Raw genomic sequence first — 15,783 nt, 5'->3', positions numbered from 1 at the left:
CCCCCCCCCCCCCCCCCCCGCCTACCCTCTGGCCCAGCAGCTCTGTGCTGGGAAGATGCATCCAGAGTGAGCACTCGGAGAAGAGGTGGACTGTGCCCGCCGATGCCCGGGCTGTTGCTGGGGGTGCACACGAAGGCAGCCTGGGCTCTGGACCCCGGAACGGAGCCGGGCCTCGTCCAGCACAGCCTGGTTGTGTGTGGGACCGAGGTGGGCAGGCTGAAAAGACCCTCGAAGGCTACCCCGTTGGGATTTGCTGGAGCAGCCCAGATTCCGGGGACATCCCGGGGGGAGGTATGCTCCAAGTTGGGAAGGCTGGCCTCTGCCCCCATCCCTTTGGAGGGCACTGGGCCCCAGTGTGGGGGTTTGGGGTGCCTTGAAGACATGCGGTGTCAGGAGAGTGCCCCCCCAGGGCCTGGCCTGCTTCCTGTGTATCCTGAGCCTTCTTTGAGAAGGGGTGCACCTTCTGTCACACCCTGAAACAGGCGTGGAATGAGCTGGGGAGATGTGTGGACGGTGGACGGAAGCCAGGACCCCGCGGCGCTCCCCACCAGCCCCAGGCAGCAGGGCCAAGCCAGCCGCTGCGAGAGTACCAGACAGCTTCTAAGGGCATCCTGCGCATCCACCTGCTCAGCCCAGTCCAAACCGCATCAGTGCAGGGCCAGGCCCCCCACCCAGCGGGGGCTGGCCCCTCCTGTGGAAGGAGAGAGAAGGGGGCAGACAGGGACGGGCACAAGCATGGGCAGTGGGGCCCCCATCTCCTCTGCCCGGAGACCCCAGTCTCATTTGGCCAGCCTGTGCCCTTTGGGACCCTCCCACTGGGACCTCCCAGGGATTCCTTCTGAGTGACAGCCTTGCAAGGCTGCCTGACCTTGAAACCCAACAGCCAGGTTCCTCTGGAGAGCAAGCTGCCCTTGGAGGATGAGGAAGCTGGGACCCCGAGGGGTGGCAAAAGGCTCCAACCACAGACATTTATTCTCTCTTAGTCCTGGAGGCCGAAGCCGAGGTCCAGGCGTGGACAGAGCGGGGTCCCCCCCGAGGCCTCTCTCCTTGTGTGTGGACGGCCGTGCTCTCCCTGGGTCCTCACAGGGTTGTCCCTCCATGTGGGTCTGTGTCCTGATCCCCTCTTCCTGTAAGGACTCCAGTCACACCGGATCAGGGCCCATGCCGATGACCCCATGTTACCTCCAGCACCTCTGTAAAGGCCCCATCTCCAGATGTGGCCACATCCTGGGGTGCTGGGGGCCAGGACTCCAGCATAGGAATCTGGGGGACACAGTTCAGCCGTGACAGTCACTGTTTCAAGGAGAGTCACCATAAAAGGCTGGAGAGGCTGCCACAGGGACAAGGGCAGGGAGGCAGGGACACTTTTGCCAAAGTCTGGTAAGTGGGGAGCTTGGAAGTACCCCGAAGAGAGAAGGGGTGAGAGATCTTTGGCTTGGGGCCGGGGGGACGGGCAGCCTTCTGGAGCCTGGTCACCTGCCCCACTGGCCCGGATGCTCCAGCCCAGGTGTGCAGGCCATGAGGGGAGGGGGCAGTGGGTGAGGGCTCCAGTGGAGGCCATCGCCCCCGAGTGAGGCCCCGGGACGGGAGCGGAGGGCCCTGGGGTCTGGGTGGGATGACAGCGAGCATTTCCTCAGACAGGGTGATGGATGAGTGGGGGAGCACGCGGTTGGAAGCACAGTGTGGGAAACGGCTTAGCCAGAGCCGGACGTGCAAGAGCCAGGGGAGGAGGCTGCACGTGCACAGATGGGCCCCCACCTTCCGACCCCCAGCCCCGGCCTCGGGGAGCCGGACCCCTGACTCAGCCACGCAGCTGGGGCCCTGCCAGGGCCAGGGCAGGACGGAGCGTGTGCCCCTGCAGAGTGTCCCCCCAGCAGCCCCCATGCATGGCCCTGTCTCTGCCTCCCCTAATGGTCCCCATGTGAGCTCGGACAAGGGAAGTGAGTTAAGGCAGAAGTTCTCTCCAAAATAGCTCATCAACAAAGCCCAGATGGAAAAATCCGCCTCCATGGAGTGCCTTGGAATTGGAAATTATTTCTTTCTGGAAATATGCAGTGTGCGGGGTGAGGTAAAGGACAGACCCTGGGTGTTCCTTAAAACCGAGACTGTGGCGCCCACACGCCACCGGCCCCCTCCTCCTCGGGACCCTCACCTACACACCTTCCTCCTCGTCCCCTCCTCCTGGTTGCACTGACTCAGTGGCGCGGGGCAGGGGCTCCGAGCCCTGGCATGGCCTCAGGTGGGCTCCTTCTGCCCCAGAGCCACAGAGATGCAGGGACCGGTGACCTCCAACAGCCACCGTCCAGAGTGACCCAACCACGTCCCCACTGTCCTCCTCGTCCCGACGCCCGGGCAGCCCACGCACACATTTCTACCGCAGTCGCTGCTCGGGGAGGGTGGCCGTGCGGGTGGGGGGGCCTCCTCCAGGCGCCTGTGGGGCCCAGACTCCTGCCGTCTTGTGGCTCTGTACTCCTGAGAATGCTGGAAATGCCCACCTCTAGCTGGGGGTGGAGGGAAGGGGGGAACGGTCCTTCTGGAAACTTAGGGGTCAGACCCGGAAGCGGCACCATCTTTTCTGCTCACGTTTCCCGGGCCCCCTCCATCCTGTGGCCGAATCTACCTCCCACAGGAGCTGGAAGACATGTCCCCAGGACTGGTTCTCACTGGCCCCATCAGTGGCATCCTTCTCCCCTGCAGCCCCGGTCCCTCTGTTCTGCCACCAGCCCTTATCCCGTGTGTCCTGGCCTTTGGGTGGGAACTTGGGAATGCACTTGGCCCACTGCGGTGGGGGCTTCCACAGGCTTCAAGTTCCAGAGGGGCCCGGCTCTGCCCATGGGGAACCCTCCATCCCTGAGTCTGTCCTCAGGGAGTTTGCAGTGTGAGTGGGAGAAAAGACTCAGGCGCTGGCCACTAGGTGCCAAGTGCGGAGGGGAGGAAAGAGGCGGCCCCCACCATAGGGGGCCACTCTGAGGGGGCCTGGGGGTTCCAAGGGCAGCTTGCAAGTCAGGCCCTGGCATGTATTTTGGGAAGGGAACCAGGGCAAGGGCCCTGACTCCTGGGTCAGCCTCAGGGGGCAAGGAGGGTGGGGGGGAGGAGGGACAGAAGTGACTCCCAGCTACGAGATGACCATGGACCTTCCCTGGCCTTTCTTGCTCCAGACTGCTGACACGTAGTCCCAGCTTTCAGGAATGTCCTGTCCATGTGGGAGCTGCCAAGGACGATGGACAAGGGCCCAGGAGTGGGGGCCCAGGCAGGTGGCCGGCTGCTCTGACATTTTCCTGGCTGAGGTCTGCGTCCCCCACGGACGTGGCTGTGAGGCTTTGGTGGGCTTGCATCTGGGGGTGCGGGAGAGCGTCCAGGCCCCTCAGGTTCCCACTCAGAGGGCCTGTGTTGAGATGTCTGAAATATTTGTTTTCTGAGGGATTAACTTCCAGATGACTCTCGGAGAGGCCAGGAGTCATCACTGTGCTGTAGCCGGAAGGTCCTTCGTCCCTCTTGGATGCTGACCCAGGAAAGCATCATCTGTCTCCTGTAAGCTTTGGGACACATCCCTGTCCTCCCCTTGCACGTCCGTCCGTCCGTCCGTCCACCATTCGTTCATTCAACAAGCATCCCATCTCTGCAATGGCCTTGGCCAAGGGCTCAAGACCCACTCTGGTCAAGAACTCCTTCCTCACCAAGCAGAGAGCAAGGTGGCCCCCGGCAGGGACTCGGTGCTGCTCAGCCCTGGCGTTCAGGGGTCCCTCCGCATCCTGCAACCTGGCTCACAGACACCCGTGACACCCATGCTTCCCGGCGCCTGTCCCCGTGGACGTGTCAGCCCCGGACTGAGGCCGGGCCATCGCCCCCCTCTGCCCTCTATCTTCCCACCACCCCCGTAGGGGTCTGGTACGGAGCGAGGCGGGCATGGGCTGCTCCAGCCTGTGGGCAATGGCTGGGTGGGCGGCTCTCCGTCCTTCCTTGGTCGGGCCCACCGGAGTTTATAGTCCCTCACTGAGACTGTGGGTGGAGGTCAGGCACCGGGGAGGGGGCCGCCTGCACCAGGAGGTGGGGGAGGAGGCCCAGAGAAGGGCTTGCGCTGGGGCGGGCCTGACGGGTGGACTGCGTACGTGTGGGGGGAGCGGGCCTGGTCCCCTGCTTGCAGGCGGGACAAGCGACTGTGGGGCACCCCCACCGACAGCCCACAGACCAACTGTGAGTTTGGTTAGCACCAGTTTGCCTGGTGTTCCCTGGTGGAATCCAAGAGGATCTTCTGGAGGAGGAGCGTGCCTGGGGGTCACGGAAGGAGGGATGGCGCTCGCTCTGGGGCCTCTCTCCAGGGCAGGCCAGCGTGGGCTTTCCTCCCAGGGGCCCAGGGGCCTCAGGTCTCTTGCTCAACGGCAGCTGGCCTCTCAGGCACAGAAACCGGGAGGCTTCCTGACGCTAGCTTGCGAGGTCTCGCAGCCACACGCCTGCACACCTTCCTGGTCAGAGCACCCCCAGATTCCGGGGCGGGGCTGGGCCAGGGCCCGGGGAGCAGTGGGCCGCACACGGGCATGGGCAGGACGGGGGCCGGGCTGGGGTTGCTGGGCCAACCGTGCACCCCAGTCAGAGCAGTGGGTGCTGCTGAGTCACAGGCAAGGCCGCCAGTTCAAGGCTGCCTCTCCACGCCATCCCCTCTTGGGACTGAGTATCTCGTCGTATCCCTGTTTTGGAGCCATGGATCCCTGTTTTGGAGCTCCATGGACCCCATGGAGCGTCGGATCCCTGTTTTCCCTTTGGATAAGGGAAAGATCTGGTCAGAAAACAGAACCACCCCACAGACAAACAAGGGGATTCTAGGGGATTGGCCCCTGTGCTGGGATGGGGCGGGCACTCGGGACAGACAGACAAGAAGACAAGAAGTGGGAGAGGGCGAGAGCCTCCAGATGCCACGAGGACACACGCGGCCCCGTGGACAATCTGGAGGCTACCCCGTCTCCTGCCGCATTGAATGGATTAAAGAGTCCCCCCAACCACCAACAAATTCACGTCCACCCAGAACCTATGAACGTGACTTGCTTTGGACAAAGGGCTCTTGCAGGGAGGGCCATGCTGGAGGGGACGGCCCTGACCCAATGACCGCGTCCTTATGAGAGAAGAGGAAATGTGCACACAGACCCACGGACACAGAGGGGCCACATGACCACAGAGGCAGAGCTGGGGGCACGCCTGGGACCCCGGCAGCTGGAGGAGGTGGAAGGACCCTCCCCTGGAGCCTCCGGAGGGAGCGCGTCCCTGTGACACCCTGATTTCAGACTCTGGCCTGAACAACCAGGAGACAATCCCTTCGCACTGACTCGATGCCCCAGTTTGTGATAACCTGTCGTGGCAGGAGCCACGGGAAGCAAACGGGCCCCTTGGAGCTGAGGACTGAGGGCGCCTGGGATGCGCTGGAGCCCCTCACACGTGGCCGCGGACTCCCGGGACCGGAAGGGGGGCCTGGAGGGACCTGGGGGCAGAGGCCCAGGTGCCAGTAGGCTGAGTGGTAGTGACAGGTTGGCGACAGCCTGCATGAGCCTTCCGAACGAAGACACGGCGCAGCTTCCCTCATCTGCGGATCCTGGTTGCTCCAGTCAGCTCGGCCGCACCACCAAACCATGGCTGCGGCTGGAACACGGACGTTTCCGGGCTCCCACTTCTGGAGCCTGGCCGTGCTCGAGCCAGGGAGCCACAGGGATGGATGTAGGACGGGCATCTGAGCCAGGCCACGAGATCCGTCTCCAGGGCCTCCGCTGGGACCGTTGGGACAGGAGCGGTCTGTCTGCCATGAAGTCCGAGTTACTGCCACTTGCAGCTGAGTCCTGCAGGGTCTCTGGGCTGCTCACGGTGGGAGGAAGAACAGGACCGTGGGGGCTGCCTGGCTGCCTAGAGAGGGACCCCGAGCGACTGTCCAGGGACCCGCCCAAAACCTGACCAGGCCACCCCCTCTGTGGGACAGACGCCCGTCAGCTGAGCTAGCCCACCCAGTTTGGGCCATCCTAGCAAGAGTGAGAACAAGTGACTTTTTCTGTGCACACAGCCACAGCCTGCTAGGATGGACGGGCCTCAGTCGAGCCGGGGGGCTGCCTCCGTCTTAGCTCGGCCCGCCCTCCTGCCTGCAGGCCTCAGAAGGCCCCACCAGGCAGCCCCACCTGGACACATCGTCCATGGCCCCTCTCGGCAGGCGCCCCTCTTGATCCCACAGCCAGCTCTGGGGGCCCCCGCTGTCTCATCAGCTCAGACGAGGTCCCCCCACGGCAACAGGGAGACGGCACACGGGGCCCCGGGCAGGCGGGGTTGACTCTCCCCTGTTGTAAGGCTGCGAGCATCACCGCCCAGCCTCCTGTCTCACTGCTCTGCACCCCCACACAGAGCTTCCATCTTGGGGTCTGTCTTGGGCTGACTTGTGTCCCCCCTAAATTCATATGTTGGAGTCCTAACCCCCAGGACCTCAGAATGGGACCGTATTTGGGGATGGGGTCATAAGGGATCATTGATGAGGTCCTAGTGGCATAAGGAGGGCCCTTATCCAAGGTGGCCGTGTCCTTCCAAGAAGGGGAGTGACACGGGGAAAAGACCCAGACACCCAGGAAGACAGAAGGGAGTGTCCACAGGCCCAGGGATGTGAGGACTCGCCATCACCAGCCGCTGGGAGAACCTCCAGAGGAACCATCCCCACGGACAGCCTGATTTCTGGCTTCCGGCCTCCAGAGCTGAGCGAGGGAGTCACTCCCGGCTGTTCGAATCCATCCCGGCAGCTCGCACAGACCCAGGCTGGCCGCCCCAGCCCGCACCATCTGTGCACACCCCCCTCCCCACCCCACCCCCTGCCCGGCCAGTGGCAAGAGGACGCAGAGGTGCACGCCTCGGGACAGGTGACCTGCTCAGGAATCAGTCACATGGCCACGCCTAGCTGCGAGGGAGGCCAATAAATGTAACAATGTAGCAATTACCATCTAGAAGCTTCTAAGGGAAGACCCTATTGGTCTATAAGGAGGGAAGAAGAGAGGGGGACAGCTGACAGTCTGCGGCACAGGGGCTAGAACAAATGTCTCTGGGGCCCACCCAACACACATCTGCCCCTCACCCCCACTGCGAGTCGCTCAGCACCAACGCGCTCTGAATGCAGGCCTGTTGCAGGAGGGCAGCATGGGGAGGGACCGCGGTGGGTGTACGGGGACCAGGGACCAGGGAGTGTCCAGGTGGCAGCCCAGGAAGAGGAGAGAAGGTTTATAAGCAGGAGCAGAAGAAGGCAGGAGCCAGGGGTCGAGGCGGTCTTCGAACATATTTATGGAAATAAATGCATGTGTCTGGGAGGTTAGCACCCGGGAGACAGGCTAGTACCCCAGATTGAGGCTGGGACCCGGGAGGGAGGCTGGTGGGAGGCTGGTACCCAGGAGGGAGGTTGGGACCCAAGAGGGAGGCTGGTGGGAGGCTGGGACCCAAAGGGTGGCTGGTATCCCAATAGGAGGCTGGTACCCAGGAAGGAGGCTGGTACCCCAGGGGGAAGGCTGGTACCCCAGGGTGGAGGCTGGTAGTAAGCATCCAAGGTGATGAGGCCAGGAGAGACTTTTTTTCTAAGATTTTATTTTTTTAAGTAATCACTGCACCCAGCGTGGGCCTCAAACCCACAACGCTGAGATCCAGAGTCACGTGTTTTACCAACTGAGCCAGCTGGGCGCCCTGAGGAGAGACTTTTCTGAGAAAGGAACCCAGAGGGAGGCAAGGTGGGGGGAAACGGCAGGTGGGCTCAGGGCCCGTGGAGCCAGGGGCGCATGCGAAGCTACCAGCCAACACTCGAGGGGCTAGTCCGTTAGTCCTCGGGTTTGCTGGGCGGGGTCAGGGGAGCAACTGGCTGTGGCGGGAGGAGCACGGTTCCCACTGCGGCCCTGCCACCCTCCACAGCCCCGTGGCCTTGAATGTCCCACAGCATGCGACGGGAGGTCACGGCACCATCTTGCAACCCCCCGTTCCTCTCCACGCCATGCCTGGTTCTCCCCACCCTGCACGCTTCTGCCTCCCCTCCCGACTCGGTGCTGCTCCTTAAACTCTTACCGTTGACCTCTCCCGGCTCGGGGCAGGGCCTTCTGCCTGTTTGCTTCCAGGTAGCTCAACTCTGACACTTCTGGGGTCCAGGGCAGGCCGTGGGGTCATGGCCTTGTTTCCTACTGAGCTTCAGTGGAGTCCCAGGCCCCTTGCTCAGGGCTCCAGGGAGCCATTCCCAGCTCATCCGGGAAGTCTGCTAGCTGGGCCACATTGCCTCCCCTCTGCCTGCCAAGCATCACCTTCAAAGATGACCCCTGTTTGGGCGCCTGGGTGGAAGCATCTGCCTTCAGCTCAGGTCATGGTCCCAGGGTCCTGGGATCGAACCCACGTCGGGCTCCCTGCTCAGCGGGCAGTCGGCTTCTCCCTCTCCCTCTGTGCTCTCTCTCTCTCTCAAATAAATAAAATCTTAAAAAAAAAAAAAAAAAGATGCCCCTGTGTGCTCTGCTCACCCCCAGGGCACTCTATCCAACACCCCGTCCAGTGGCTTGTGTCAGGGTCCCTCATCACCCACCCCTGGGCCTGCAGGGGACCACAGGGTGATGCCCCAATGTCAGCAACTAGCACTTCCCTACAGCTCTTGAATGCCAGCAACCCTTCCCATGGGGACGTGCCCTTGGACTTAGCCCTGCCCGCTGGGTGGACGGTCCATTTGCGCGCACCTGTCTTGCTGCCGAGGGAGCACACGCTTGGTCCACCGGGACGCACACACGTGCAGTGCCTGGGATATTGGCGCCTACTGTTTCTTTGCGGGCTTGGCGACTGGACTGAACCAGCCTGGGGTGTAGGTGTCAGGAAGCAGCCCTAGAAAGCCCAGTGCCACGGTGAGGGCTGAGCTCGCGCATGGGCCCCAGCTAGCAGAGGCCTGGGAGGTGGCCTTGCTCTGTGCAGGAGGGCTCCTCCTCCCAGCTTGCTCCCCGGGAGGCAGTGGTGAGGGACACAGAGGCAGCCGTGGATGCCATCAAGCCTAGCAGGGTGGAGATGCCCACAGTGCAGAAGGGCTAGGGTGGTTGGCAAGGGAGTCGGGGGTAGGAGGAGAGAGTCTGTCCAGGGCAGTCCACCTGCTGGCCTGGCCATGTCTGCGGACTCTGGGCCCCTGGGGTGGGGCTCTGGCCAGCATCTGTCACAGCACCCAGCCACCCACTGTCACTCTAGACAACCTGGGTCAGACCTGGCCCCAGGGGACCCCAAAGCTCAGCCCACTGTGCAGAGCCCTGATGAGGAGTCCTCTACTGGGGAGTCCCCTCTGGCTACCTAGGCCGGAAGCCCGCATCCAGCCTCCCCACCCAAGCATTCTATTGAAATGCAAATGCACCATCAAGAAGCCAACAGCCTGAGGCCTCAGCAAATACCTCCAAATACTCCCCAGGGGAACCAGTGGACAAATCAGGTGCCTACGGACCCCAGGAGAGTGCAGTCCATACCCGCAGGGCCTCCGGACCCCGGCACTGTGGGGGGGCAAGTGCTCAGAGGACCTACCGTGATGGCTGCACCCTAGGGCTGCCCAACAGTCCGTGTGCTGCGGGGAGCGCCCCCGCAGGGACAGCACCACTGACCTGGCTCCCGTGTCATCTGGGCCAAAGGGAAGGTGACAGCAAATGCTTGGAGGCACAGGGTCCCCTGCTCTGGGGTGGACATGACTGGGAGCCCAGGAAACTGAAGCGCAGGGACAGGAGCCCAGGCTCAAAGGGAAACAGTTCTCTCGGGGCCTCCGGCCACACAGGGGTCCCGGGGGCTGCCTTGCTGAGCGCAGGATACTTGGGTCTTCCTCCTTGTTCTTGGGCTGAGCCCCGTGGCCCGTCACATCCCCTGACTGGTACTGAGTCGGTTGTGGGTAGCAGAAGCGACCGCGAGGTGGCACCGCTGACTCACACATCACCACCCGAGGCGCCTGACGCTGGGGTCCCCTTGCGCCGTGTCCCGGGTCCGCAGTGGTCCGCGGGGGTCATCAAGGAGATGGGAACGGGTCGGAGCCACCCCGGGCCAACAACCATATGAGTCACCCAAGGCTGAAAAGAAGTCGGGAGATGAGAGGGTATCCTCGGAGGCGGCGAGGGATCCCCACAGGTGCCTTGGGCAGGACAGGGTCCCGGGCGCTGGCTTGCCGAGCGCAGGTGGATTTCGGGGCTCTCCCCCTTGCATCGGGTGCCAACCACCAAGCTGATTGCACGCCCTGAATGGTGCCGAGTTTGCTTGGGGGTGCTGGGGACAGCGGGGGCCGCGAGGTGGCGGCACCGACTCACACATTAGGGGTGTCACGGCTGAGGCTGAGGTCCACCCGCGGTATGACCCGGGTCCGCCCAGGCTTGATTCCGCAGTGGTCCATGAGGGTCATCAGGGAGAAGGGGTGCTTGTCTGAGCCCCCCCAGGCATGAGGTCAGGGCACATCATCCGTAGCCCCTCAGACACAGGTCCCCTCAAAGCCATCAGCGCCATCGAGTGGGACTCGTGTCACATCTCCCAGGCATGACAATGACAGCACCTGCCACCCAACCTGGAACTTTGCACACTGGACCCAGCACCCTGGCACCACCAAAGACAGCCCCCAAACTCGGCTTTTTCACCGAGCTGGCATCTGCAGCCAAGGGAACACTCGGAGCCCCGCAGACCCCAGGCCAACAGGCATTAACATCTCCATTCAATTCAGGTGTTCAGATGCTAATGACCTGGGCGTGCAGCTGCCTCCCGGTCCTGCTGCGGAAGGTCCTAATGGTCGCCCGGGCACCCGAGCACAGCCACCAATGTGGGGTGCAGGAGACACCCCAGCATCCTGGGGGGTCATTAAAAGGCAGGGATCTTATGTGGCAAGCATGCTCTGTGGCCAAGGGTCCAGTTCCCACATCGCACTCTGGGATCACAGTGGGCTCGTGGAGCCGCGTTTCCCGACCGGCGCGCACTGGGTCTGCACTGGAGTCCACGTGCTGCTAAGAGTGGAATCCCCACTGCACCCTAGGATCCTGATGCCACCTCTCCAGAGAGGGGATACTTAGGAATGTAGGGGGCCCGGTGTCCTGGGGTGACAGGGAGCCCAGACGCTAGAGGGAAACAGATCACACTAGACCTGAGGCAGTGTGGGGTCCTGGGGCCCAGGTGCGGGAGGATTTGTGGGTCCCTCCTCATATGGGGTGCTGACCTGCAAGCTGGTTGCACTCTGGCTGTGCCGAGTCAGTTGGGGGTGTCGGAGACAGCGGGGGCCGCGAGGTGGCGGCACCGACTCACACATCACTGCCCAAAGTGAGGCTGGGGTCCGCCCACACGGCGGCCCGGGTCCGCCCAGGCCTGATCCCGCAGCCGCAGCGGTCCCCGGGGGTCATCGCGAAGACGGGGAGCTCGACCGAGCCACCCCACCTGAGTCACCCCCGCCCACGCGGTTGAAGTTGGGGAGATGGAAGGGAATACTTGGGTGCAGTGAGGGATCCCCATCCCGGAGACACCGCCACGTCGGCTTCAGAGGGAGACCCTTCCCACAGGTCCTGGGCACAGGGTCCCGGGTGCTGCCTTGCCGAGCGCAGGTGGATTTCGGGGCTCTCCCCCTTGCATCGGGTGCCAACCACCAAGCTGATTGCACTCCCTGAACGGTGCCGAGTCAGTTGGGGGTGTCGGAGACAGCGGGGGCCGCGAGGTGGCGGCACCGCCCAAAGTGAGGCTGGGGTCCGCCCGCACGGCGGCCCGGGTCCGCCCAGGCCTGATCCCGCAGCCGCAGCGGTCCCCGGGGGTCATCGCGAAGACGGGGTGCTTGTCGGAGCCACCCCACCTGAGCCACCCCCGCCCGCGTGGTTGAAGCTGGGGAGACGAGAGGGTATGCTTGGGGACGGCGAGGGATCCCCACGCCGGAGACAGCGCGGTGTCGGCTTCAGAGGGAGATCCCACAGGTGCCCCCAGCAGCGCAGCGTCCCGGGCGCTGCCTTGCCGAGCGCGGGAGGGTTTCGGGGCCTCTTGCCGCGCCTTGAGCCAAGCCCCAGAGTCCCACCGCACGCCCCTGCACGGTGCCGAGCCCGTTGTGGTGTGTCTGCCGCAATGGCCGCGAGGTGGCAGTGCGGACCGCCCGGCACAGCCGAGCCTGGGGTCCGCTTAGGGCGGAAAGTGGCGGTCTGCACCGTCCTAACTTAGAGGAGTCCGCCAATGGCGAGGTCTGGGTTTTTCCCACAGTAAATCTGGGGGTTCTGCCATGAGAAAGCCTGGGGCATCGGGTGGTGGGTGGCACCTGGCACTCTGGTGGGGTCCAAGGAGCAGAGTCTACCTGCGGACCTCTCTGAGGTGTGCTGATTCCAGCTCCCTCGCCTCCGCGGGCTCTGCCCGTGGTGCCAGCACCCCAGCCTTGGTGGGCGAACCCTGTGGACCGCGGGCCCCGATAACCCCCAGTAAGGCCGAGCTGGTCACTCCAGGGACAGATCGGCCAAGGCTACGGCTTGGCTATCTTGAAGCTCTCGGGTCTTTGTTCGGTTCCTGAGCCGGCAGTGCCCCAGGCAGGCGGGGGCGCGGGGCGCTAGTCACCAGAGCGCGCCCGCGAGCCCTGGAACCTGGCGGGTGCGCCTTGTCCGGGTGACGGGAACGCAGCGGTCAGGGGACCTGGAGCACGCCCCCCACCGCAGCGGGAGGCCTGCCCTGTGGAAGCCGCTCTGGCCCCAACAGCCACTGTCAACTGGACGGTGCGGGAGCCGGGATCCGTCACTCACCCTGACCTACCGAGACCCCTGGGTGCTTCCCGTGGCCCAAACTGAGCCCTCATCCCCTACGCTCACCCCCATGTGACTGCTCCCCGTGGACTTCTGGGGCCCTAGGGTGAGTGTGGGGTCTCAGCCACGGTGGCGGCAGAGGGGGGCCCCGAGTCCTGCGCAAGCCCCCCGGAGCCTGTGGCCAGAACGCCCATCAGGAGCAGAGTGCACTCGCCGCGCTCGGGCTGGACGGGCAGCAGTGTGCATGGTCTGCCCCGAGGGGACCCGGCTGCTCCGACCCGAGGGGAGGGGGACATTTGGGGACAATGCCAGGCCCTGTCTACGGGATACCAGTGCAGGGGTGTGGAGAATGCCGTCTTTGGAGAATTCTGGGACGGGTGAGGAACGTGCGCTGGACCGGTCTGGGGCGGAGGTGGGCCTTGCGGTGGCCCCGAACACGGTCCCCACTCTGATTGGCTGGCAGGGCAGGGGCGGGAATTCTGGGCGGGGCCACCCCAGTTAGAAAAAGCCCGGGCTAGGGCCGGAGAGCAGGGTGTGGGAGGGGGTGGTGGGTGGGGTGGGATGGGGGGGTTCGGGGGAAACTGGGGAAGCAGGGGTGCCGAGGGGTAACCAGGGAAGCGTGGGGTACTGGGGGCAACCAGGGGAAGATGGGGACAGGGTGTAGGGAAGCTTGAGTGGGCCAAGGATCACCTTGGAAATCTGGAGTCTGGCAGGAGTGGCCGAGGGTTGAGGGGCTGGCTTGGGCAGGGCTGGTGGGCACCTGGCGGGAGTGTGGCGTGGGGTCCCAGGTGTCTTGGAGTCTGGGTGACATCGGCATGGCATGCGGTGGGCCCAAGCTGGGGGTGTAGAGGGAAGAGGGGGGAGCCAGACATTCATCCCGGTCAGTTTTGGTTTCAGGTCGTGGCGGCTGGTGGACAAGGGGAGCTGGTGAGGGGTTCGCCCAGGACCTGGGGCAGTTGGGCTGTTGCTGGCAGCCGTGGGTAAGTGAGGACAGCGGTCTGTTGGCCAGGTGAGTCCCCTCCCCTCCCTGGGCCTTGCTTTGCTGGCCTCCTGCAAGAAGGAGGTTGCAGGGAGCAAGGAGCAGCAAGGAGAGGTGGCTGACCTCCTGGCAGAGCGGCAGGACGAAGGAGGGCGGTCAGGACAGGTGACATTGTCTCAGGGGGAGCTGAGACTGTGCAGGCTGGGGGGGCCGTGCGCCCTTCCCAGGCAGAACGAGCATTTCAGGAGAGCGGGCGGGAGATGAGGCAGGGCTGCCAGCGTGGGAGGTGACAGGTGGCTGAGGGGATCCAGCTTGTGGGGGGCACCAGGCCTGGGTCGGACAGGATGAGGTGGGGACTCAGGGCGCAGCAGGGTCCCCAGCCGTCACTACATCTCACCCACCGAAATTCATTTAGTAGAAGGTACAGGAGCGGCTCCAGCATGGGCCTCCCAAGGCCCGAGTCGGAGCCTCGAGGGCTGGTGAGCGGGAGAGAAGGAGCAGTGCGCGGGGCGACCCGCAGAAGGACGTCACCCGGAGGGAGCGGCGGCTGCAGGTATGGGCTCCAGAGAGATTTCTGCAGCAAGGAGGCTGCTGGGGGCCCGGCCTGCAGACGGTCGATCCCACGTGGCACTGCAACCCAGACGCTGGCGGGGAGAGGGCCCGGGTGTACCTGGTGACACCGTACGCCCTCACCGCTCAGCCCTGGGGCTGGCATGGCAGACAGGACAGCGTCCAGGGGAGTCAAGGGCACTGGTGAGGCCGGACTAGGCGAGGAGGTTGGGGCGGAGTGACTGGGAGCTCTGGTGGGGGGTCGGGGCGCAGGCAGGGGTGAGGAGCGGGAGCCTGGCGGCGAGCCAGGGGAGGCACGGGCCTCCGGAGCCCGAGGCCAAGGCGGGCCCCTGTGGGCAACGACGGAGCAGCGATTGGTGCCTCCAGGCTCAGACTGGAGACAGGGGTGAGTGCCCAGCCTGCTGGCGGCGTGCCCGACCCCAACCCCACCCCCAGCTCTCTGCGCCCACTCAACCGCCTTCTCCACCCCCACAGCCAGGTCTCCAGTATGGGTGACGTGCCCTCCAGCCACCGAAGGCCGGGCGCGAGGCTGCGCTCGGAGGGGTATGACATGGTCCGGTGTGACGGTGAGGATGGACGTGCTGCCGTCCGGCCTTCCTGGTAAGTGCAGGTGGGAAGCACGGCCCCTCCAGGCCAACCGCCCCGCAAAGCACTCACGAGCACTCTTCCTTCCGTAGAACATTCCAGGCTGGCACCGCGGGGAGTCAGAACACCTACGGGTCTCGTTCCTTTGCCTTCCTGAAGGAGTCAACACACTGCTGCTCTCTGGACCTCTAGAACCCTCCAAATGACAAGGTGAGGAGCCCCCGGCCACCCCGGGGAGCGGGCCCGGGCCCCAGTGCCGGGCACTGACTCTCTCCCCTCCCGCAGAAATGGTGCTACCCAGCTCATGCCTGGGCCTTGGAACCGGGACTTCTTCAAGTCCCTCTAGCTCTGACTCAAGAATATGCTGCATTCTGGAACCACTACACTACTTGACTCAGGAATCGGCTCTGGAAGGTGAGTGCGGGCGCCCTTGTTCCGGAAGCTTCCCCGGCCGCCCTGCCCGGCCCCACTCATGTGTCTTGTCGCTCACTCTCTACAGGTTAAGCTAAAGGAACGAGATCAGCCTGACAGCACCACCATCAGCAATGAGCAGCCCCCGTGGCGTCCGTCACCCCCCCGCCTGGCAACTTCACCTCCGTGGCCACCCTGCCGTGGCCAGGCGACCACCAGCCGCCACGCCCCCACGCCCCTCACCCTTCTTCTCTTCTTCCTTTTCTCTGTTCTCTCATTTCCTTTCTTTGCTTTCCTTTTTGCCCGGGAGACTCAAAGCCGCCATGACTCTGTTTCCCCGTCCCTCCTGAATTCAATTTGCACTAAGTCGTTTGCACTGGTTTGGAGTCGTGGAACTGGCCTTGAGCCCCCGAGCGAGTGTGCAAGCGAACTGCTGAGTGTGCCTGGCCTCTGCGGCGCCCGCCTGCCGTCCACCTCTGGGGGTGCCCAGGTGCGGCCGAGCGTGTGAGGCCCCAACCC

General features: G+C 64.2%; 1 long non-coding RNA gene across 1 annotated transcript; it reads left to right on the top strand.

The window, feature by feature from the left end:
- The first annotated feature begins 13,345 nt into the window (after positions 1 to 13,345).
- LOC102746956 (uncharacterized) lies at positions 13,346 to 15,772 on the top strand. Its single transcript, XR_434968.3, has 5 exons — positions 13,346 to 14,653; positions 14,743 to 14,868; positions 14,946 to 15,063; positions 15,139 to 15,267; positions 15,353 to 15,772. It is a non-coding gene; the product is annotated as an uncharacterized LOC102746956 (long non-coding RNA).
- Positions 15,773 to 15,783: the final 11 nt, after the last annotated feature.

The sequence above is a fragment of the Leptonychotes weddellii genome, chromosome 11, assembly GCF_054177405.1.
Source record: "Leptonychotes weddellii isolate Sample4059 chromosome 11, ASM5417740v2, whole genome shotgun sequence".
Taxonomy (NCBI): Eukaryota; Metazoa; Chordata; class Mammalia; order Carnivora; family Phocidae; genus Leptonychotes; species Leptonychotes weddellii.
The sequence above is the reverse complement of the archived record's forward strand: the minus strand, read 5'-3'. Positions and strand labels throughout refer to the sequence as shown.